The sequence below is a fragment of the Canis lupus genome, chromosome 22 (genome assembly GCF_048164855.1).
Source record: "Canis lupus baileyi chromosome 22, mCanLup2.hap1, whole genome shotgun sequence".
Lineage (NCBI taxonomy): Eukaryota > Metazoa > Chordata > Mammalia > Carnivora > Canidae > Canis > Canis lupus.
In genome coordinates this window covers 12,224,881-12,249,379 of record NC_132859.1, presented here as the reverse complement: position 1 = coordinate 12,249,379, position 24,499 = coordinate 12,224,881, and the positions used below count along the sequence as shown (strand labels likewise).

Genomic DNA, 24,499 nt, shown 5'->3' with positions numbered 1-24,499 from the left:
AATGGATTTTGGGTTTATATATGTAAGAGTTGAGAAGAAACAGGAGAAAAAGAGAAAGAAATCAAGAGGATAATAGATATAGTTATTCCCTTTCCCAACCACATTTGAATTCACCATGTCACTAATAAATGCATTTTTGTTTCTGTGAGAGTGTTTAAAATTCAAAGATCATCTTCTTTATCATCAGTAAAATGAATATATTTAGTTCAGTAAGATTAATATTAAAAAATAATTATATAAATATACACACCCCTCCATTAGACAGTTCAAGTACCAAAATTTTATTTATGTATTTAGTTTTTTAAAATATTTTATTTATTTATTTATGATAGAGAGAAAGAGAGGCAGAGACACAGGCAGAGGAAGGAGCAGGCTCCATGCAGGGAGCCAGATGTGGGACTCGATCCCAGGACCCCAGGATAACGCCCTAGGTCAAAGGCAGGCGCTAACCACTGAGCCACCCAGGAATCCCCTGTATTTAGTTTTTAAAAATATTCATCATATCCTTGTAGTGTGGCGGGGCTTAGGGAGGTGGGGGAGTATATGCTTTTACTTTCTGTGAATTGAAAAACTTTCTGATGTGTGTGATTGCATTATGATTTAGGTATATTTAATCAAATACTCTAACTAAATGCTAAAAGGAGGGAATCAGGGATCCCTGGGTGGCGCAGCGGTTTGGCGCCTGCCTTTGGCCCGGGGCGCGATCCTGGAGACCCGGGATCGAATCCCACATCAGGCTCCCTGCATGGAGCCTGCTTCTCCCTCTGCCTGTGTCTCTGCCTCTCTGTCTCTCTCTGTGTGACTATCATGAATAAATAAATAAAATCTTAAAAAAAAAAAAATAAAAGGAGGGAATCAGCCTCCATCTTTTGCTTGTTTTTATAGTTCACACACTTTAAAGAATATTGTTCTCTATGATATTTCAGTTTCTCAATAAAAGAAAGTTTAATTTCACTGAGATTTTTTAAATAGATGAATAAAATAGATTGTGCTTCTATGATATTCTTATATTTTTCTATCCTAATACTATTTATAAAATAGAGTATTAAATTTATTAAATTGATAATCGCATAAACTAAACTAAATGACAAAAAAGTACCAATAGCAAGCAGTCATGTTACAATATGAAGAAACTCCTGTTTTGAAGTATTTTCTTTTGAAAATAAACAAACTCTGGTGTAAACAAATGAAAATGAAAACACAATAATCTAAAAATCTTTGGGATGCAGCAAAAGCTATTCTCAGAGGGAAGTTCATAGAGATAAATGCCTACCTCAAGAAGCAAAAAAAAAAAAAAAAAAAAGGCAAAGAAAGAAAAATCTCAGAGAAAGAATCTAACCTCTGCCTAAAGGAGCTAAAAAGAGAAGAACAAACAAAATCCAAAATTAGTAGAAGGAAGGAAATACAAAGATTAGAGCAGGAAAAAAAGGAAATAATAACTTCAAAAAAGAATTAAAAATGAATAGATAAAAATCCAAACAGATCAATGTAACTAGGAGCTAGCTGATTCTTTGAAAAGATCGACAAAATTGATAAACCAGTAGCCAGACTTATAGAAGAAAAAGAAGAAAAAAAAAAAAAGACTCAAATAAACAAAACCAGAACAAAAGAGGATAAATAACAACCACACCACAGAAATACAAAGGATTGTAAGAGAATATATTAAAAATTATATGCCAACAAATTGGACAGCCTAGAAGAAATGGATATATTTGTAGAAATATATAACTTCCTAAAACTGAATTAGAAAGAAATAGAATATTTGAACAGACTGATTACACAATGAAATTGAACCAATAATCAAAAAACTCCCAACAAACAAAAATCCAGGACCAGATAGCTTCACTGGTGGATTCCACCAAACATTTAAGAATTAATACCTATTCTTCTCAAACTATTCCAAAAAAGTGAAGAGGAAGGAAATTTTCTGAATTCATTTTATCAGGACAGCATTATCTTGATACCAAAACCAGACAAAGACACTACAAAAAAAGAAAAAAAAAACTATAGACCAGTATTTCTCATGAACATATATGTATAAATCCTCAAACAAAAATCCTCAAACCAAATCCAATAATACTTTTAAAAAGAGCTTCACCATGATCAAGTGAGCTTTACTCCTGGGATGTAAGGGTGGTTCAATATTAGCAAATCAACATGACACTTCACATTAATAGGAGAAAGGATAAAAATCATATGATCATCTCAACAGAAAAAGCATTTCAGAAGTAAAATATCCATTCATTATAAAAACTCTCAAGATAGTAGGTTTAGAGGGAATATACCTCAAAATAATAAAGTCCATATGGGAAAGCCCACAGCTAACATCATACTCAATGGTGAAAAACTGAGAGCTTTTCCTCTAATGTCAGGAACAAGAGAAGGATGTCTATTCTCACCACTTGTATTCAATACAGTTCTATAAGTCCTAGCCAAAGCAATCAGACAAGAAAAAAGAAAAAAAAAAAAAAAGGCATCCAAGCTGGTATGGAAGAAGTAAAGCTTTCACTGTTTATAAATGTATAGAAAATCCTAAATACTCCATGAAAAAACTATTAGAACTAATAAATGAATTTGATAAGGTTGTAGGATAGAAAATCAATATACAAAAATCCACTGCATTTCTATACACTAATAATGAAGTAGAAAGAGAAATTAAGAAAACAATCCCATTTACAATTGTACCAAAAGTAATGAAATACCTAGGAATAAACTTAACCAAGGAGGTAAAAACTTGTATTCTAAAACTATAAAACATTGTTGAAAGAAATTGCAGGCAATACAAACAAAAGGAAAGATATTCCATACTCATGGATTGGGAGAACCAATATTGTTAAAATGCCCATACCACCCAAAGCAATCTACAGATTTCATGCAATCCCTATCAGAATATCAACAATATTTTTCACAGAAGTAGAACAAATAATACTAAAATATTTATGAAACCACAAATATTCTGAATAGCCAAAGCAGTATTGAAAAAGTAGAACACAGCTGGAGATATCACAATTGCAGCTTTTAAGATACACTCCAAAGCTGTAGTAATCAAAACATTATGGTACTGGTACAAAAATAGACACATAGATCTATAGACCAGAACAGAGAGCCCCAAAACAAACCCATGAGTATATGATCAACTCTGATCAACTAATCTACAACAAAGGTGGCAAGAATATGCAATGGGGAAAACCTGCCTCTTCAACAAATGGCACTGGGAAAATTGGGCAGTACATATTAAAGAATGAAACTGGACCACTTTCTCACACCATACACAAAAACAAACTCAACATGAATTAACGACTAGAAATAACTAGCTAGACTCTTCTCAGGCAATTCTATTTTCAGGTAGAAAAATACTACCAGGGTTGGTGCAACAAATATGATAACCATCTGTTTTGTTCCTACAGATAAATTAGATTGTCAGAATTTAGCAAAGCCATGTGCTTTTCCCCCTCCAAAGAGATATGTATAACTTTTGCTCTGAAAAAGTAATTTTATTAATAATAAAACATTTAATAATTGCTGAATACTTACTATGTGCCAAGCATTATTCTAAGCTCTTTACACATAGTATCTCATCTAATAACTAAACAACCCTATGAGGGAGACATTGCTATTTTTTGTGTGTGTGTTTTATTTGGGATGCAGTTGAGAAGGATTTTAAGCTCTCAATCCTAGAAATAGCACCAAATAGAAGCGAAATACAGTAGAGCTCTTGTTAAGTTTCAAAAAAGTGAATAAAATCATCTGAAACTCCTATTTCAACAGTTAAATCCTGCTGTCCTTCAAATTTTAAGAAATAATGGTATGCACTGAAGCTAGATCTTGTTTGTTTGTTTCCTTAAAGTTATGGTCCTCCCAGTTAAGTTTTGGCCATAACTTTTCCCAAAAGAATGGTGTGTTAGTCCATGTGGGCTGTTATAACAAAGTATCATAGACCAAGTAGCTTATAAAGAACAGATTTTTTTTTTTTTTCTCAGAATTCTGGAGGCTGAAGTCCAAGATCAGAGTTCCAACATGGTTGCCTTCAGGGAGGGCCCTCTCTCTGGTTTATAGCACCTTTTCCCACTGTGTCCTCACATGGTGGAAGGGGCTGGGAGTCTCTCTAACTTCTTTTATAAGACAGTAATCCCATTCATGAGGACTCTACTCTTATGATTCAAGCACCTCTCAAAGGCCATACCATTCCCTTTGTGGGTTAGGATTTAAACATATAAATTTCAGGAGTACATGAACATTCAAACCATAGCAAAAGGGGAAAATTTTCTTTTTGTCTTAATATACTTAAATTTTAATTTCAAACTACAGGTGTTTTATTACTAATATTAGAAAATGTGAAATTATTAAAAGGATAGGCTAAAAATCACCCAGTGTTATAGAGCTGCATTTCTGTTTATCTGAAATATTCTTTAATACATACTCATTTAATGCAGGACCTAGAACATTGTGGTTCTGGGACAGATAGATGATAGATAGATAGATAGATAGATAGATAGATAGATAGATAGATAATAGATAGATAATAGACCAACTTCAGATATTAGTGGTTCCTTTATCCTCAAGCACATACAAAATTTTTGTGAGATGAAGATCAATAACACATTGATTAGTAAGGAAAGCAGACTGGTTACTCACTAAAACTTTTCTGTCTCTTTCTTTCTCTTTCTTTCTCTCTCTCTCTCACATACACAGACATATAGAAAACCACAGTAGCATTCAAGGCAAAATTTACCAAAGATTTTGAAGAGTTACAAAAAGAGTTTACATGATTAAATGTACCCAAACAAGTAAAAAATTTCCATTATCATTTCTATCTTTGTCACCCACCAGCAGACATTCCTTACTTTCCCCTTCACTCATGCCTAGCACTGGCTTTTCTCCCTTATTGGCGCACTTGGTCTAGGAATATGCATTTGTTTGCCTTGTATCTGCGTAGCTACCTCCTTGTGCCCCAGCTCCTAATGTGCATCATAAAACCACTGTGCTTCTCAACTAAGAATCCTATAGTAAACAGATTTCTTCTTGTTAGAAAGCAATATAGATATCACTCTTTTCTTGAATAGAGTATGTTGAGGAGCTGTCACCTGTACTTAACAATTCATCAGTGTATTTCCTCTAAATTCCTTATATCTAGCTCTTTCTGACTTTCTGTCATTTGTTGGTAATGCATTAGCAGCTGTTAAGCACAGGATGAACCATAGATGGTCCCAGGAATCTCACGTCCTCCTGTTATATTGTCTCAGGCCCGAGTTATGTAGTCCTGGGCATGCCAGTTGCCTCTCAGAGTTTAAGCCTTCAGATGGTAAAATATACAGATGGCTTACATAGTGTCTTACTGTTTTCCAGTCTAAAGTTCTCCCTCTTTTTCAGTCTCTCCAATGAATACATACGTGCAACTTTGAAGTTACCTGAACAAAGATTTCAACATTTTCATTTTGGTGCAAGTCTAATGGAAATGTATAAATAATAACTCATGTAACTTATAATGCATAAATATGCTGGCGGCACGGACAGAAAATGATTAAAGTTGAAGCTGAGTTCTGAATCTAATTATTGTACCCTTCTTTTGGTGGCAGTAATATCTGTCTGTAAAGTTAGAGTGTAATTTGGAAGCAAAAAAAGAAATGAAACATGTGAACATGTTTTTAGGGGAAAAAGTATTTTATATTTTTGTGCAATGATTAAACCTCCAAAAATTGCTATCTCAGTGAATCTTGCTTGAAAAAAGCAATATACTAAGAGTTGTAGGATTTTATGCAATCATGAAAAAATGGAATGCTTCCCTACTTAGAGTGTAAGAGAAAGATTAACAAAACTATATAACAAGTGTCTGAAACACTGTGATGTCTTAATATTTCCTAATTGTGACTGAATGAACCATTTGATTTTCTCCCATAAAGTTATATTCAAGGAAAACTTTACGTAAAAGAAAATGCTCTGGCTATGCAATAAAGTCTGTGTTTTTTGTTATCTTGTTTTGAATACTGTTTAATAGCAAGAATAACCAGAAAAAAATTACCCAACAACTAAATGAAGTGTCTAAGAAGCAATATTCTATTTTCCTTTAACTGAGTGACAATAATTCTTTATAATAGAACATTCTATACTGCAAATGTAATGATACAATAAACATTACTGGAAGCTGGTAACATTTACAACTTATGAAGGACAAATGTATTTTAACAATGAGCATTAAATTATAACTTTATCAATTATGTAGGGTGCAGGTTATTTCTGACAGTGTCCTTTAGTTAAGTGTCAATTGAAAATACAGGGGTCATTTTATTTGTACATGTTAAATTGTTCAACCACTGACTGTTTCGTGAAAAAATTAAACACCTTTTCATAAGACAAACATCAACTTAGAACAATTATTGAAAGCATTAGGAGACAATGCTAATGTATTTCATGCTTCAAAGGCTACAGCTGCCAAAAATTCATAGCAATCAATCAACATCTTTTCTGCTGTATTTCATATCTTAAACAACCCACCATGCGTAATAATTATGAGTAGGTTTTCTATTTTTAGATAAAATTTGTGAGTATATTGATTAACCTCATTGTTCCTTTGTGACTGTCTCATATGAGCCAAAATGTTAAAGCTATTATAATCTGTTTTTTATTTATAGAAAAAAATTAAAACTTACCCTAGACAATTTAATACAATTCATTGCTTGTGAATAGAATTACCTTTTTGTGAGTGCTTTTATAATCTGCAACTCAGAATTAGAGAACTGAACAAGAAATGCAAATAGATAAAGAATTTATTTTTCACAGCTGACACATTTTGCTCTGAATTCTAAAATGCATTTTGGTGGTCATTGAGTCTTCTGCAGGGAAAAGGTATCTCTGTGAGAGAAGCATCTCAGTTCATTGGAATAAGTAGATAGAAGGTCAGGTCATAGCTCTTCAGCTATTCATAGGACTGACTTCTTAATCTCAAATGCAAAAGTGATAGGCACTGTAAATCAGAATCCTCAAGGAAAGAAAGGAAAACAGACCAAACCTACCTTGGATTTTGCCTCCATTTTGAAAGTCTTCCTTCTAGTGTTCTCTTTCTCTTACCCATCATCACAGCTACATTATAATGAAATCACTTAAATAAACATCAGGATAATGACACCAGAGTATGATGCAACCACAACCTAACTTTCTAAAATAAATGGTTAGAGAATGATTCCTAATTCAGAAGTTTCAAACTGACATTCTTGAACCAAATAATGACACATAGATGTATTGGATTTGGTCTAGACAGTATTTTAAAAGGGTATTTAGTAAGTTAACAATATATAAAAGTTGGAGTAATTTATAGAAAACAACTGTATTTTTCAGTTTTTCTTGAGAAAATAATTAGAATGTCTGACCACCTTGATTTCACATTACACAAGGCGATAGCTGAGAAATGGAATCCCTTTCCCCTCCTGGAAACCTTTAGATGACTTCCTTAAGGCACATTGATTCCTATAAATACTGATCACTTTTATCACATTTATTTGCAGGTGTTTTTTTCCTAACTGCTGCCAGCTTCTTAAAAGAAGAAAAAATGTATCTTTTGCAGTGTTCGGTACAGGCCTCATGCATTGAAGAAACCTAGTAAATCCCCTGTGCTTCCTAATATGTATGAAATAATTAATCAGTAAAAAACACTGTTAGTATATCACTAAGTATAATAGGATTCTAATGTAAAAGAGTTTTCAAAGGATAATAAATTGAAGCATGTTGAAAACATTTATTTATAAGAATCTTCCTGTAATTTATTTTAAAATTTGAAGAGAACTTAGTTACAGGGTGGTACAGTAGTTTTGAAATTCAGTTATCCTTTATCAGAGAACATTGTCCAAATGGAAACTAATGTGCACAGCAGATATACACAGAAGAGCTTCACCCTGTTGAAGCATGGATGAATGGTCCAAGGCCCCTCAGCAAAGCCTGCTCCTTGGCCATAATTCTCTTTAAAAACATCACTTAAGGTTCTGTGGATCAGTTTGGAACCCAATAATCCTGTCAGGTTTCCATCATTTGAGAAATGAGGAAATGATATTCAGTGAGATAATGGTTTTGCCCATTTTCAGCAGACCCAGGATTATTAGCTCTATTGTGAGACATATATGGGGACTGAAAAAGTGTGTCAGACACCCTTTCCTGCCTACACAGAAAATGAAAGTAAAAGGGGGAATGTATGAAAAATAACCATATAAACAAGCGCTAGACAGCTAAGAATTACTCTAAAAATGTCTTTAAAAACAAAGGCAAATATAAGAAATCCTGCTAATGTAGTGTTTCTAGACTGCTATGTTTAGTCTGAATTACAGAAACACTGTTTTATGATTGCATATTCTACAACAGAATATCTCAACCTCAACATTATTGACATTTGGGGCTGGATAATTCTTTTTTATATGGAGATGTCCTGTATGTTCTAGTTTAGCAGGATCCCTCACTTCTACCCACTAGATTCTAATGGAATAATCCAAGTAGCATAATTGTCGCCAGTAGAGAACCACTACTCTGTATTACTATTTATAGATGCTAATTCTTGGTAAAAAAGATGTCTACATGCACCCTCCAAATCCAATTGTAAGATAAATTATTTTTTTCAGAATACTTGGAATTATTTTGAAACAACCAATAAGATTTTTAGTATTAGTTCCTTTGTATAGGATTTAAAGCAATGGTATTTTTATATTTATTAGTAAAACAGAGCCTAGAACTGGACAGTTAAGTCATTACTGGTGTGTTCCATGCCCTGTGAGAAATGAAGTGTTAAGGAGAGAGGTCTTAGCCTAAGGATGTGCTGGGCTGGGGTTGTTTAGGCCTGACTGGAATCTTTCTATACAAGACTCACAGTATATGTTAGATAATTGGTATCCTAAACATTCTTGGCCAGCATTCCAAGACTTTCAGTGAGTCTTTGAGATTCAGAATGTCTACTCTGACCTACCTAAACTTGATTACAGTTTTCTATGTGTTTAAAAAAACAAAAAACTAAAACTAAAACCAAAATGTCTTAACAACTTCGTATCATTCATTATATATAAGGCAAGGTTCTAAGTATTATCCATATATTAACTCTAATCCTCACAGACAGACAATGAGTTAATTGTTATGACTATCTCAATTTTAGTCTTGGAGAAATTGCATAATATGATCATAATTAGTTTTAGTTATTCAGATTTTAATAATTGACAGACACTTTCTTAAAAATAAAACTGTAGCTTTAAGGAAAACAACTGATATTAACTGATGATAGAATATAAGCTTTTATGTGAAAATAAGACATTCAGAACACTTCTATCAGCCACTGTGAGCTGAGACTTTTTGGTAAGATTGGTGGTGATAGTAGCAAATGTGATTTTTAATATTATTTATTCAAATGTGTCAGTATGTGGAGATCTGCATAACTCAGTGAGCCAGTATATCCAGATGACTAATGTGTAATGTCACAGAGTCATTTGTGGACAAGAGAAACTTTCAATATTCAAAATAAGAGATTTGAATGTATATAATAGGTATAAAAAGTTCATTGATCTAGTTTCAAAATCCATATTTCAATTTTAAATTTCCCTGATCTTAAAAACACAACAAAAACAAAGTACCACTTGTTGAGTGTTGGTTTAGCACCAAAGAAAAATATCCACAACTATCTGGGAAATCTCCACAACTATCTGAAAAATCTATTAAAATACTCCTCTCCTTTCCTTTTTTTTAAAAAAATTATTTTAATTTAGTTAACCTACAGTATTACATTCGTTTCAGGTGTACAAATGTAGTGATTCAACAACTTTGTATGTTGCTCAGTGCTCATCAAGATAAATGTACTTTTGGGATGCCAGGGTGGCTCAGCGGTTGAACATCTGCCTTCTGCTCAGGGCATGACCCCAGGATCTGGGATCGAGTCCCACATTGTGCTCTCTGCGAGGAGCCTGCTTCTCCCTCTACCTATGTCTCTGCCTCTCTCTGTGTGTCTCATGAATAAATAAATAAATCTTTGTTTTATAAAAAAGATAAATATACTTTTAATTCTCTATACCTACTTCACTCACTGCTCCTCTCACCTCCCTTCTAGTAACCATCTATTTGTCCTCTTATAGTTAAGAGTTTGTTTTGGAGGGGGAAAAAAGCCTGTTTTTTTTATGTGACTCACTCTTTTTTTCCCTTTATTCACTTGTTTTGTTTCTTAAATCCCACATATGAATGGAATCATATGGCATTTCTCTTTCTCTGACTGATGTATCTCACTTGGCATTATACTCTCTAGATCTATCCATGTTGCAAATGGTAAGATTTCATTCTTTTTTATGGCTGAACAATATTCCTCTGTGTGTGTGTGCATCACATCTTCTTTTCCATTTGTCTACCAATGGACTCTTGCTTCCATAATGTGTTTATCGTAAATAATAATGCTGCAGTAAACACAGGAGTCCATATATCGTTTCAAATTAGTGTCTTTGTATTCTTTCAGTAAATACACAGGAGAGTGATTACTGGATCATAGGGTATTTCTATTTTTAGTTTTTTGAAGAACCTCCATATACAGTTTTCCACAGTGGGTAGACCAGTTTGCTACCACCATCAGTGCACGAGAATTCTTGGGTACACCAGTTTGCATTACCACCATCAGTGCACAAGAGTTCTTTCTTCTCTACATCCTCACCAACACGTTTTTTTTGTGTTTTTTATTGCAGCCATTCTGACGGGTATGAGGCTTTATCTCACTGTAGTTTTTTTTTTTTTAATTTTTATTTATTATTTATGATAGTCACAGAGAGAGAGAGAGGCAGAGACACAGGCAGAGGGAGAAGCAGGCTCCATGCACCGGGAGCCCGACGTGGGATTCCATCCCGGGTCTCCAGGATCGTGCCCAGGGCCAAAGGCAGGCGCCAAACCGCTGCGCCACCCAGGGATCCCTCACTGTAGTTTTGATTGGCTTTTCCTGATGACTAGTGATGTTGAAGATCTTTTCATGTGTCTATTGGCCATCTGGATATCTTCGTTGGAGAAATGTTCATTTATGTCTTCCGTCCATTTGTTAATTGAATTATTTGTTTTTTGCTGTTGAATTGTATCTATTCCTTATGTATTTTGAATACTAACCCTTTATCAGATATGTCATTTGCAAATATTTTCTCTCATTCAATAGGTTGTCTTTTAGTTTTGTTGATTGCTTCCTTAGCTGTGCAAAAGCTTTTTATCTTGAAGTAGTCCCAATAGGTCAGTTTTGCTTGCTTGCATTTGTTTATTTATTTATTTAGCCTCGGGAGACATATCTAGAAAAATGTTGCTGTGGGCAATGTCAGAGAAATTACTTCCCAACTCTCTCCTAGCAATTTTATGGCTTCATATCACGCAATAGGTGTTTATTCTATTTTGAGTTTATTTTTGTGTGAGGTGTGATAAAGTGGTCCAGTTTCATTCTTTTGCCCCTGGCTGTCCGGTTTTCCCAGCACCATTTGTTGAAGAGAGACTGTCTTTTCCCCAGTGCATATTCTTGCCTCTTTTTTGAAGACTAATTGACCATATAATCCTGGGTTTGTTTCTGAGCTTTCTATCCTATTGTATTGATTTATGTGTCCATTTATGTGCCAGTATCATACTGTTTTGATTACTACAGCTTTGTAGTATAACTTGAAATCTGAAATTGTGATGCCTCCAGCTTTTTTATTTTTTTATTTTTTTTTCGTTTTCAAGATTGCTTCGGCTATTTGTGGTCTTTGTGGTTCCATTCAAACTTCAGAATTGCTAATTCTAGTTTTGTGAATATTCTTCTCCTTTCCAACCACAGGTATGTAATTCAGTTTTCTTTCTATGCTTCAACTAAAGCAATATGTAACAAAGGATTCAGTTCAGAAGCAGGTGCTAGAATACAACTCTCTTCTATTAAGCCATGTGTAAAACAATGCTACTCTTCTTACAAATTTAGGAGGGTTAATATTTTTCACAATAAATGTTATTGATGTGAACAAGTAATGGGTTTATTATTGTTATTTTAAAACAAATTTCTTAATAAATTAGCATCTCATTTTCTATTTTTTATTATAGTAAATATAAATAGATACAACCTATATAAAAATTTGGAGGGGAGATGTTCCTTGCTCATTTAAGGCCAATGCTTTAAATCATATTTCTCTTTATGCTTATTGTTGTTACTTTATGTTATTTATTTTTACTTTTTAAACAAAAATTTCTATATTTTTGGAAAGTTTTATTATTTTTATACTTGAAAATGTCACACTCCAGGTACAGGTATAAAGGGAACAGTGAAAAATGTAGCTCATGTCTCTAGCAAGAAATTAGCAAGATTATTGAGAAAGTGGAGCTGCATAGCCAATTTCAAAATAAATTCCTAAGAAGTTCGTCTTTTCTCTGTGAGAAAACAATTAAATGTGCTGGACCCATTTGTTTCTAATGAGTAGCTTTCTCATGTGGAAATATGCAGTCTGGAGCTTTTCATTTATTTTAAATATTTGGCATATAAGACTATATTCTATAGTGAATCAAATACATACACATGATATTTTTGTGTATCTCTTTCTCTCTCTCTCTCTCTCTCTATATATATATATATATATGTATATATATATAACGTAAATATAACCAATACATATGTGTATATATGTGGGTTTTAACCTGTACACTTTGCATTGCATTATGAGATTTACACAGCAGCAGTAGCAGGAGATCTATATTCTTTCCATATACATCAGTGTCACCTTTTTGTAGAGGTAAATCAAACTCTTTAATTCTGAGCGCTTCTAGTGCCAATCTCTGATCTTCTAGCCTGCTGCAGGCTGACTGATAACAGGCTTTGCCACCTTAATAACTAATTTATCTTTAGCAGAAGGAAAATTGCATTGAATTCCCTTTGAAATTGTATCAGGACTTGGAAGGCCCTGATTTTTTGAACCATACTTAGGGGGAAAAAATGAAAATAAACTAGTCCAGCCATAAAAAATATAAATGATGCACACTTTTAAGGGATTTTTAAAAGACTTGATGATTTCTAGTAGTTTTTGGTTTTTCATTTAAAATATTCTAAAATACTGAATGACTTATTTTTATAGAGCATTGATTTAAAATATCTAAAAATACTGTGATTTAGCATCTCAAACAGCTCATATTTATTTCTCACATGAGGGCTCCTGACTAATCTTCATTATATTAAAGCTTCATTTCCATATTTCAAAGAATGTACTTGAGCATTGTCAAATGGCAATTAAGTTTTGATGGCTTTTAAATATCTAATTTAACTTGAATGCTTAAATATTTTATGCTATCTATAGGGACTTACATATGATGGCTATGATGAAGTTCTTTCTCAGGTTGAATGATTTAATTTAGCTTTAAAATGTAGCAAAAGCAAAATTTAATAAGGCTTAGTTTACTTAACTTTTTCTTCTTTGAGACGGAAAGAGAGAGAGCAAGCATGCGAGTTGGGGGAAAGGGCAGAGGAAGAGGGAGAGAGAATCCCAAGCAAGCTCTGTCTCAACTCCAAGCGCAGATCCCAACATGGGACTCAATCTCACAATCCTGAGATCATGACCTGAGTTGAAACCAAGTGTCGGACACTAAACCGACTGAGTCACCCAGGTTTCCCTTACTTTATTTAACTTTTAAAGCTAAAGTAAAAACAAAAGAGAGCTTTACATATTAAACTGACATTGTATTTAAGTAGCTTAATTTTTATCATATATGATTACATTGCTAAGGTTTTTTTTGCATTTTTTTTTCTTAATTTGGCTCTCATTTTACTTAGCATTCAATGTACAGACTTCTGAAAAATTGGGAATATGCCTTTTTTTACATAAATGTTACTGTATATCACTTGTCTATAAGAAATATTTATTTAATACTTATCATGTACCAGTTATAGTGCTATATACTTATGATTCAATGACATAGATTAAAAACTTAAAGGAAAAAAATAAAAATTTAAAAAAAATAAAAATTTAAGGGAGAAGTTGACTTTTAACAAGTAAGATCACAAACAATTGTATAGCTTCAATCTCCAGTGAATGTTGTAAAAGAAAAAAAAAAAAAAAACACAGTGATATAATGGATATAATTTGGTGGTCTCTGTTTCAAGAAGTTAGGGATGACCTTACAGAAGAATCATAGTTTATATCGCTATCAGAAAGGTAAAGAGGGGATCCCTGGGTGGAGCAGCGGTTTGGCGCCTGTCTTTGGCCCAGGGCGCGATCCTGAAGACCCGGGATCGAAACGCACGTCGGGCTCCCGGTGCATGGAGCCTGCTTCTCCCTCTGCCTGTGTCTCTGCCTCTCTCTCTCTCTCTCTCTGTGACTATCATAAATAAATAAAAATTAAAAAAAAAAAGAAAGGTAAAGAGTTACTCATATGAAGAGGAGGAACATGTACTATTCAGATGCAAATGAGAAATAGCTGCACACTTTCAAAAACAGGAAGAATTCTAGTATGCTGGAGTGTCATGAAGACAAAGGAGGTATACTCACAGCTTTGAAGGATGTGGTAAAGATTTTGGATATTCTTCTAAGTCCATGGGAAATTATTGAAGATTTTTAAGCAGGGGAGTGATGTGATAAGATTTCTACTGTATTGAATAAAAAAGTCTTCCTGCCTGCTACATGAAAAATGGAATAGGATATAGCAGTAGTGAAAGTTGGCAAACAAATCAGGAGGCTCTTTTAGTACTTCAAAGTAGAACATGGAGGTGATAAAAGTCAACAGTGAACTTTGTAATAGTAGTGATAGGACTGCCTGATGGCTGTAAGGGGAGATGGAGGGATCAAGGTTGTCACAGGTTTCTCTTTTAAGCCACTGATGGTGCTTTCTTGGAGATATCCAATCTCTGATCTTCTTTAGAGAATGATTAAGAGTTTGATGTGGACATATTTTGCTTGTGAATGAAACCTGGGGTGAAATCTAGAGGAAACTCACATCAGTAATTTGATGTATGAGAGAAATTTCAGAAAGGAAGCCTGAATCATATGTATGTTAGTACCATAGCGTATAGATGTGAGTCCCTACGATACCTGAAGGAAATGAGATCGTCTGGGGTGAAATGTAGGGTAGATGATAGGATACTAACATTTAGAATCAAGCTGAAAATACTCTAGGAATTCTTTAACTCTCTCTACCTTTTAGTATCTAATTCATGAATATGAACAAAGGATCATTCAATTTACAAGAGTTGAGAAAAGATTATATGAATCTCTTTCCAATGAATATCGTAAGGCAAAAAGAGTTAACTTTCCAAGTGAAATTTGATAGAATTTACCTATAAAAGCATCTGGGGCTAGAGATTTATTTCTTGAAAAAATATTTCACTGTTACATCAACTGATTTAAAGCTCATTGGTCTATCCACTTCCTTTAGTTCTTTTGCACTGAATTTGGATGTTTATTTCTAAGGCATTATCCATTTCAGGCAGTTGTTTACATATATTGGTATATAGTTGTTTGTGTTATGTTTCTACTGTTTTGTGTAGTATCTATTGCTTCTTTATTTATCTTTATTGATTCTTCTATTAGTTGTAATAGAGTCTTTATAAATTTCCTGGGCTTTTCCATAAATATGTCATATATTATCTGACATTACTGACATTTGTTTTTCTCTTTCTTAATCTTATATGTTTTATTTTGTTAATTTTAAGATATTTTTATGGTACTGGCTCAGACCTTCTGGAATAGAGGCAGAAACAGTAGATGTGGTAATTCATATCTGAATTTAAAAGATAGATTTCAAATTGTCACCTCTGAGTACAATCTTTGCAGTTAGCTTTGGCAAATACCCTTTATCATCTTAAGGAACTACCTTTTTATTTCAACTGGTAAGGTGGGTACTTATTTCTACATCTCTGGAAATAATTGCATGCCACTTATTCCCACTAGGGAAATCTCCAGGGAACCACAAAAATAGGGTCTTTTGGTTGGAATTGCTCATGTGTTGTTTGATACATTTTGATTCTTATTACTTTTAGGTAATATATTTTTTTCCTCTTAATGTTTGTATTATTTTCTTTTTGTTATGTGATTTTTTTCTATTATATATTTATGTGTGGATTTATTCTAGTTATGCACTTTGATGCTTAATGATCCCTCTCTCTCTGCTACTCAACTTTCTTCACTCCTGAAGCAGCAATAATATTAACACCTGAGTTAGAGGGACTCCTATGCTGGGCCACACACTTTAAAAGTCGCCACTATAGATATATCTCCTGGGGCATTTAACATGGAATGTGGCTTCTAGTAAAAAGTTTATATTGAATATCTGAGAAAGTACCAGTGACTATCTTGGGAAGCTTAATTGCTTTACTAAAGAAACTCCTAAATTTAAGAAGTAAAATTTGCTTCTTTTTTTTTTTTTTTTTTTTAGGATTTTATTTATTTATTCATGAGAGACACAGAGAGAGGCAGAGACACAGGCAGAGGGAGAAGCAGGCTCCATGCAGGGAGCCCGATATGGGACTTGATCCCAGGACTCCAGGATCACGCCCTGAGCTAAAGGCAGATACTCAACCGTTTAGCCACCCAGGCGTCCCTAAAATTTACTTCTTAACAAAACCTTCCCCTCTATGTTTAGCCTTTTTGTTTTCTGGGATCCCAAAGACATCTGAATGCAATTAACCTATAAGAACAGTAAACTGTACAAGACTATCTTTTCTTGAATGACTAGTTTAGCATTTTTAAGGTGTCTGGTATGGCCGGAAAATGTTCTAGGAACATTTTCTCAATTATTATCAGCTATAATTTCTGTAAATATCAGTCAGTAGTGAATTATAGTAGTTTTAGGTTTGTGGTTTCTGTTTCCATTTTCAGTTTTTCTTCTTCTCCTTATCTATTTTGCATTCTCTCTTTCAAGGATTTTTCAGTTTGGGTCCACTATAACTTCTTTGTTATTTTTTTCTTCTCTAGCATGATTATAGATTGATTTAAGATTTTAAATGCTCTTTATACAACTTAGGTGAATTGGAGCAGAAGGAGAATCTATAGCATGTGCATAATTCTCCTGACATCTTTTAACCCTAGGACTTCCTCAAAATGCCTGATTTCCCGTGCAGATAATGATGCATTAGGTCTGGAGTGGGGTTCAGATATCTGCCTTTTGTTAAACTTTCTAAGGTATTTTTGTGAAAAAGCATATTTGGGCAACATGACTGTAATAAACAAAAGTCCAGTTCAAATCAGGAAACTTGGGTTTCAGTTCTAGTTCAGTCACTTAAAGCAAGCCACTTATCATCTTTGACTTTTTCTGTAGAAGGTGATGCCTACCACTACTCATTGTCATTGTGACAAATAAAATTGATAATGCCCGTGAAGCAAATATAATGTTCCTGACTGTTAATGTCCTATGAGTTCCTTCTTTTTCCTGAGTTACCCAGATAAAGAGAAAGAATCCATTCAGGGAAGCACATAGAAATAGTGCTGGTATGGGAACACTTGATCACAGGTCTTTTATAATGTTTCCCTTCCATTGTCACCTAGAAAACATAATTATATGTGGTTATGTTAATTTTCCCTGGTTTTATCTAGTATTTTCTGGGTCATATACTGCATTCACTTGGATTTTCCGTAATTCTGATACGTGATGAGGACTCCATTGCTGTGCTGTGAACCACATCTGTCATGCAGCCTAATACCACACCCATCATGTTTAGACTTGCAGAGGGGAAGGCAGGTTCAAAAGCCTTGGAAATGGAAAACACCAAAACCCAAGAGAGACTGAAGTACACAGGCTCCAACTGTAAATTAACTTTATTTTTAAAATTTAATTTAATTTTATATCTTTATTTTATTTTAATAGTAAGCCAGAGGGAAAATTAAGGTTTCACTTTAAAAATAAGATTTTGAAAAGGTTCTGATTTTTACTTCTCACAGGTTTTTTTTTTTAATAATCCATGCTACTTACCACTATTCTTTTTTTCTAATCTCTCCAATGCTTATTATAAATCTTAAATTTTCATAAATAAGTTTTTTAAGTTTATCATGCATAGGTATTCTGGTCACTATAGGAATTGAATATTTGGGGCAGCCCCAGTGGCCCAACAGTTTAGCTCTGCCTTCAGCCCAGGACCTGATCCTGGAGAGCCGGAATCGAGTCCTGCGTCGGGCTCCCTGCATGGAGCCTGCTTCTCCCTCTGCCTGTGTCTCTGCCTCTCTCTGTGTCTCTCATGAATAAATAAATAAAATCTTAAAAATATATATATATATAATTGTGCCTACCTCAGCAATCTGAATATACAGGAATGACATCCATAAATTATACTGTAGCTTTATTCCTCTGGCATTTAGGCTCAGTAACTATGTTAACCATCACTTAACTCTATATTCATATAATTAAATATCAATTCTAAATTGATTAACTTGGAACTTTTGTAGATCACAAGTGAGTAATTCTATTTTAGTCTCTCTTTTGTGAAACAAACCTTTTAATTCACTTTAAAAATCACTAAACCCGTTAATGATATTCATTTGCAATATCTCACAAATATGCACTTGTAGAGATAATGTATTTTCTGGTGTTTTCTTTTTAATTTTAATTAATAGCTAAGCATATAATCAAGTACTGAGTATAAGGCCTCTGTAATAGTTGCTATGAAAAATTCAAGTTTGAAAAAAGGATTACTTAGAGTACTCTAATTAAAAGCTAATGAAGATTAAAACATTCTTAATTCCAATTTTCAATCTATTTGAAGGTCATCCTCCCTCAGAGTGAAGTTGAATAAATAGTAAAATCAAGCTGCCATTTTTAACAGTGGAGTCATTAAGTAGCAGAGCAAAACAAAGCAACAGACAAAATTTTAAAGACACTGAAGTAGCTTCTAGTCTCTGAAAAGTGAAAAAAAATTAGACTGAATTTCTATGTTGGAGGTATGATAAACATATTTTTTATTTTTATGAGTAATTACATTGTATGCAAACTTTTTTTTTCCAAAGCATAAGTCAGTCCAAGCTATGGACATAATTATGTTAACCATGCTCATACATGAATTTAAAATGTAACTCCAGGAGGGTGTTTTCTGGAGTTAAAATTTCAAATTAATTTATGTTATGTGAAAAAATAAATTATATACAGGTCGAAAATTTTTCAAAGTAGTTTCTCTACCAATATTTATACATCCTTATGTACTAAAAATGCATTGATGTATTTAATAAATTCAAAAATATGAGTGCTTACTCTGTAAAGAGATATGTTTTTGCTTACATTGTAAATTAAAGACTGTAAATTAATGTATTCTCCTATCCATTTATGTAATACCAGTTAGAACCCATGCATCATTCTATGTAGAGGCCACTTGGCTTGAGCAATAGAAACCTGAGCAAGGCAGGCGATCTCCTAGTGATCACCCAGCTGACACAACTGACCCACCTAGAAATACCCATAGGCTCTAACTGACCCATTACAACCAGGCACCGTTCCTAAAGTTACCAGAAAAAGAAAAATTCCCTATGTCCCCATACACTCTCACTCTGCCTTATAACCCAGGGCTCCTCACCACCACCTTGTCACAGTGTCTTCTTTTCTGTCCTGCCCACAGCCCCCTGATGGTATATATATTCAATGAAGTTCCAACTCCTGTTCTGCCTTGGGTGAATTCTATCACTGCCCCTGCACTGACCCCCACTGCTGGGGTGCTCCCACACTCTATAAATAAAAATCAGTTGGGACAAAAATCAGTTCGGCATAGCAAAGTGAAAAGATTCAAATTAAAATATACTGCAATGCAGTGAATGCTGTGGAAATTTTGCCTTCGTAGACATGATTTAAAATCTCTTTGGGGCACAATAGAGCTATTGGCTAATGTCAGCCAGACAAGTTCCCATCATACCCATATCAAATGGCCATTTCTCCTTTAGACTTTCTGTGTGTATGAGTATGTAGCCCTGTCCTCAGAGAATCTACTGTAAAATAAGTTTCTACTTTTCTCTCAGATCTTTGTGTTCCGTTGTATTGGTTAAAGGGACACATGAAGAAAGGGAACTTCATCCAGTCATTTTCTTTACCCATCGCTGTCTCTTATTTCCAGAAAGTCTCTATAAATTTCATTACTCTTCAACCAGTTGTGGGCTTCCTGTTCTTGAAGGAAGATCTCACTTCTTTCTTTACTCAGAAAATAGCCATCAGAGATGTAATCATAATTTTGTTTCTTCTTTTTAAAACAAGAAAAATAACAACAATCATATCCCTTCCTGTTCCCAACCAGGGTTCAGGGTTATGTCTTTCCAATCTACTTTGATGACTTCCTCTTCCCTTCGTCAGTCTGAGGGATCTGGCTTTGTCAGTTCTAGCTGAATTAACTTCATTTTCATCCTCCTGACTGTCCCTATGCTGCTTCTACGCGGACCTCAGTTCTTGAGTTTGGCCAAGAAAGAAGTCAGAGCCAAACTCTCAAGTAAGCACAATTTTAATAGCAGTTAAAGAGAAAGTACACTCTGAAGATGAGAGAATGAGCAGGCCCAGAGGTGGCACTTGCACTGGGGTTAAAGGTGTCTTTTCTTTCTTCTTTCTTTTTTTTTCTTTTTTTTTTAATAATAAATTTATTTTTTATTGGTGTTCAATTTGCCAACATACAGAATAACACCCAGTGCTCATCCCATCAAGTGCCTCCCTCAGTGCCCGCCACCCCCTCACCCCCACCCCCCGCCCTCCTCCTCTTCCACCACCCCTAGTTCATTTCCCAGAGTTAGGAGTCTTCATGTTCTGTCTCCCTTTCTGATATTTCTTACCCATTTCTTCTCCCTTCCCCTCTATTCCCTTTCACTATTATTTATATTCCCCAAATGAATGAGACCATATAATGTTTGTCCTTCTCCGATTGACTCATTTCACTCAGCATAATACCCTCCAGTTCCATCCACGTCGAAGCAAATGGTGGGTATTTGTCATTTCTAATAGCTGAGGAATATTCCATTGTATACATAAACCACATCTTCTTTATCCATTCATCTTTCGTTGGACACCGAGGCTCCTTCCACAGTTTGGCTATTGTGGCCATTGCTGCTAGAAACATCGGGGTGCAGGTGTCCCGGCATTTCATTGCATCTGTATCTTTGGGGTAAATCCCCAACAGTGCAATTGCTGGGTCGTAGGGCAGGTCTATTTTTAACTCTTTGAGGAACCTCCACACAGTTTTCCAGAGTGGCTGCACCAGTTCACATTCCCACCAACAGTGTATGAGGGTTCCCTTTTCTCCACATCCTCTCCAACATTTGCGGTTTCCTGCCTTGTTAATGTTTCCCATTCTCACTGGTGTGAGGTGGTATCTCATTGTGGTTTTGATTTGTATTTCCCTGATGGCAAGTGATGCGGAGCATTTTCTCATGTGCTTGTTGCCATGTCTATGTCGTCCTCTGTGAGATTTCTGTTCATGTCTTTTGCCCATTTCATGATTGGATTGTTTGTTTCTTTGCTGTTGAGTTTAATAAGTTCTTTATAGATCTTGGAAACTAGCCCTTTATCTGATATGTCATTTGCAAATATCTTCTCCCATTCTGTAGGTTGTCTTTTAGTTTTGTTGACTGTATCCTTTGCTGTGCAAAAGCTTATCTTGATGAAGTCCCATCTTTCTTTTTTTTAAAGATTTTATTTACTTATTCATGAGAGACACAGAGAGAGAGGCAGAGACACAGGCAGAGGGAGCTTGATGTGAGACTTGATCCTGGAACTCCAGGATCACGCCCTGGGCTGAGGCAGGTGCTCAACTGCTGAGCCACCCAGGTGTCCCTGTCTTTTCTTTTCATGTTTGCATAGGTTATGGGTCATAGCCATCATCTTAGAGACTCCTGCTACCAGTGTAGAGGGTCAGGGAGGGTCTAACTTGCAATGTAAATGTATTATAATGAAGATAAAAGTTACTGTAGGGCAGAGGTTATAGGGAATATCGCATTGCTGTCCCCTCACCTCCCTCTGTCTTTTGCTGCTGTTTGGAACTTGGTTTCTGCCCTTTTTCATCAGTTGGAAAGCATTTGTTCTGTGCTCATATCTAGCTAACTGCCTACTGTATCATAACTGCTACCTAAATCTATAAATATTTTCAAGCTCCTTTATTTAAATACAAACAAACAAACAAACAAAAAACCTTCCTTTTATCCTCCAGTTACTGGGCAGCCCGGGTGGTGCAGCGGTTTAGCCCCTGCCTTCAGCCCAGGGTGTGGCCGGGGAGACCCCAGATGGAGTCCCACGTTGGGCTCCCTGCATGGAGCCTGCTTCTCCCTCCGCCTGTGCCTCTGCCTCTCTCTCTCTCTCCTCTCTGCGTATTCTCATGAATAAATAATAAAATCTTTAAAAATAAATAAATAAATATCCTCCAGTTACTAATTAGCCTCCCTTCACTTCATCTCAGGAAAATTTCTTAGGTGGGATGCTGTGTTGTATTTTCTGATACCAACTAATTCTCAGACCTCAGCTATCAACAACTCCATCTGACACTAACAATCTGGAGTTACCATAGACCCCTCTGTTTGGGGCTCAATCTCATAAGACTGTCCAGTTTTATTTTTTAAAGATTTTATTCATTAAAGAGAGAGAGAGAGAGAGAGGCAGAGACACAAACAGAGGGAGAAGCAGGCTCCATGCAGGGAGCCCGATGACTGGGATCCTCGATGACCTGGGATCCCCAAGACTGCCCAGTTTTAAACATCAGTCACAATCCTTAGGCTACTCATACTTCTGAGTAATAACTTGGGGGTTCCCAAAAAACTTTCCTCAGGTTTGATAATTCACAAGCATGGCTCAGAGAGTACAGAAGTACAGAGAATATAGCAGAGTACACTTTGCTGACATTTACTGGTTTATTATAGAGGATACAAATGAACAGCCAGATGAAGAGATACAATAGGGGTAAGGCCTGGAAGGGTCTTGAGTACAAGAATTTCTGTCCCTGTGAAGTTAGGAAATACCACCATCCTAGAAGTTTTCCAGACATCTTATTTCAGAGTTTTTATAACCTAAACTCTAGCCCCTCTCCTCTCCCTTGAGGTTAGAGTAGAGGCTGAGAGTTAACATCCTCCAATCTCAGTGTGTTTGGGGTTTCTGGTGACCAGCCCCACCCTGGGACTATCTAGAGACCCCATCCTGAGTCAGTTCATTAGCAAAAGCTCAAGTGTGATCAGTACGGACTCCATAAGAATAACAAAAGATACTCTGTATCAGTCAGGAAATTCCAAGGGTTTTTGGAGCTCTACAAGCATAAAGATCAAATGTTTCTTATTATAATACAGATAAATTCTTTGCATGTCCCCCCCCAAACTCTTCCTCTTGATTTCTTATTACAGTGGTGTTTCTGCCCCCACCATTTCACTGACACTAGTTAATAGATTTCTTATTCAACAAATTCAATAGATATTTCTAAATTCTAGTTTGATGTTATGGATCATTTTCTTCTCACTTGGTTTCCATGTTTGTTTTGTTTTGTTTTGTTTCCCATAACTTCATGGTCTTTCTTTTCCCTCCTTTTATATCTCTGTCTCTCTCTTCTCACTTGCCTTTCTGGATTTTTTTTCCACCCAGTCTTCCCCTTCTTATCTGAGGTCAGTGGTTCTCAAGTGCCATTTTGGCATGACTGTATATCCTAGTTAGTTCTGAATTGTTTATTATTAATAGATTATTACTTTTAATTATGTTACTTGTGCTTCCTAACATCACTTTTTATACAAAATATTTCAAGCATACAGAAAAGCACACAGAATAATCTGACAAATTCCTTGACCCTCTACTCAAATCCAATATCTATTTTTATCATTCTAAGTATTTGCTTCATACAGTAACATCACATTGAAACAGTGCTTGTAAGCTCTCATCAGTTTCTTTCTTGTCCTACCAAAATAAAAATGCTAATCCAAAGTATATAATTCTTGCTCATGTTATATTTTTTACTACCTATCCATAAATGATATATATTATTTTGCTTACTTTAAAATTTTAAATAAACAATATCCTTCTGCAACTTACATTTATACTTGACAGTGTTTTAATAAGTTTTAACCATACTGAAACATGAAATAAAGCTACAGCTTTTAGCTGCTGTATTGCATTTCATGATAAGAATATGCATTTTTTAATCCATTTTCTTATTGAAAGTCACTTAAGTCATTTAAGATTTTTGATTATTGTCAAATTTTGCAACTAACATCCTAGGTAGGTCTCCTTGTGAAAGCCATTATACATTGATTGAGATTTACTGGTCATAGTATGTCCATACCTTCAAGTTTATTGGATATTACCAAAATGTTTTCCATAGTGGTCACATGCATTATACTACCTCCTAGCATCCACAATAGCCCCTTTCCTCCACCTACACTGACATTGGATTTTGGCAATGTAGGTAATGGGTAAGAGCAGGTGTCTTCAAATTCCAATCTTGGCTTTGACACTTATTAATAATGGGATATTGACAACAATTTAACCTTTCTGTTCTTGTTTTCTTCATCTTAAAATGGGAATGGTATAATACATATCTCATAAAGCTACGGTGGTGATCTAATAAACGTAAAATGGTTAGAATGGTGCATGGAAAATAGCTGAT

General features: G+C 34.9%; 1 protein-coding gene and 1 long non-coding RNA gene across 3 annotated transcripts in view; one reads left to right on the top strand and one right to left on the bottom strand.

The window, feature by feature from the left end:
• The window catches only part of LOC140613890 (small ribosomal subunit protein uS2-like), a 71,748-nt gene extending 64,039 nt beyond the window's left edge, over positions 1-7,709 (top strand). For both annotated transcript variants that reach the window (XR_012014778.1, XR_012014774.1), the window contains exon 3: positions 7,500-7,709. The gene's annotated coding sequence lies outside the window, so the exon portion shown is untranslated. The remainder of the gene's footprint in view (positions 1-7,499) is intronic.
• LOC140613891 (uncharacterized) overlaps positions 1-24,499 on the bottom strand; it is a 98,789-nt gene that overhangs the window by 36,516 nt on the left and 37,774 nt on the right. The gene's annotated exons all lie outside the window — the stretch shown is intronic.